The sequence below is a fragment of the Olea europaea genome, unplaced genomic scaffold (genome assembly GCF_002742605.1).
Source record: "Olea europaea var. sylvestris unplaced genomic scaffold, O_europaea_v1 scaffold31541, whole genome shotgun sequence".
NCBI lineage: Eukaryota > Viridiplantae > Streptophyta > Magnoliopsida > Lamiales > Oleaceae > Olea > Olea europaea.
This window is the reverse complement of record NW_019250337.1, coordinates 1-1,309: the sequence shown is the minus strand read 5'-3', so window position 1 is coordinate 1,309 and position 1,309 is coordinate 1. Positions and strand designations below refer to the sequence as shown.

The following is a 1,309-nucleotide window of genomic DNA, read 5'->3' as shown; positions in this document are numbered from 1 at the left end:
ACATGGTTTTTTTTTTTTTAGTTGAACAGAGCTGATCAGGGACAGGAATATTCTACTGTACATTAAATAATTGGTATCCTGTTCAATTGGCCTGGATTGTACCGATATGACTTTGCTGCCAGTATCCTAATTGCTTCACAAAATATTAGTATGGCGAATATTTTCTAGTTTAGTTAGCTTACCTATTTGGTAGCCCGTTTCCATCAACAATTATTTGCTTGAGGCTAGTTTTGGTTTTTGCGTGTGGAAACATAAATTAATATAGCTTATTTCCTTGTTAAATTTGATAGGTTGGTTGGCCTCGGAGGCCACTGACAAAGCTAGCTGCTGCTCTTAGGAATAGTTACATGGTGGCTACTTTGCATTCCATAAAGAAATCAACTGGAGAAGGTATTTTGTAATAGGCTTTTTCTGTTGGAATTAGCTTGTCCTTAGACTGGCTGTCTATTACGACGTGTTATTAGTAAATTTATTCTTAACCTATGTAAAATGAGTATTACAGTTTCTTTTAAACTAAGTGACGGACGTCTTAGTGTACTTGCGGAAGTTGCTTGGCAGTGGGGAATGACCAAAAGAAGCTGATAGGCATGGCCCGAGCTACATCAGACCATGCTTTCAATGCAACAATTTGGGATGTTCTTGTTGATCCTTCCTATCAGGTATGTGTTATAATTTATATGTGGATAAATGACCCTTATTTGGACAAAAACTTATACTAATATCACTGCTTGCTATTTAACTAAATTTTAACAAATGCTTTTTTGCATTACATGGCTTTGGATTCTTACTACTGGCCATGATCTTTTGGCTACTCTATAGAGCGTATCCTCATGAGATAATGGAATAGTTTTCGACATTCTTGGCTGCACAGATTAAAATTTCAGCATGATGATGCTATCATTCCTTTCTTCATTTTATGTCGATTCTATTTGTATTTATAAACATACAAAATCTGGTCTGATGTTCTAGAAGAACCATCCATCCTTTTTAAAACATATTGACAGCTTTAAATAAAAACAGAACTTACTTATTAATACTCCAAGTTCAGGAAAAGATTAATTGTTGCTGGTTGTTCAAATAAATTCTTTTGCCATCCTGCGCGATCACTGGATCTTTGTTACACTTATGGATGTTGCTTCTGCCTTTGGATAATGCAGCAGTAGTTTTCGTTAAAATGTGTCTGGCTCTTTCTTGTTACCGTTGAATTATGAAGCTGTAGTTTTGACAATTTACTGGTTACGTAGGGCCAAGGGCTAGGAAAGGCCCTCATTGAGAAGCTTATAAGAGCACTCTTGCAACGGGACATTGG

The 1,309-nt window shown here is 36.3% G+C and overlaps 1 long non-coding RNA gene across 1 annotated transcript; it reads left to right on the top strand.

The window, feature by feature from the left end:
- Nucleotides 1-48: 48 nt before the first annotated feature.
- LOC111385408 lies at nucleotides 49-1,309 on the top strand. The gene is made up of 3 exons (XR_002701063.1): nucleotides 49-390; nucleotides 503-659; nucleotides 1,245-1,309. It is a non-coding gene; the product is annotated as an uncharacterized LOC111385408 (long non-coding RNA).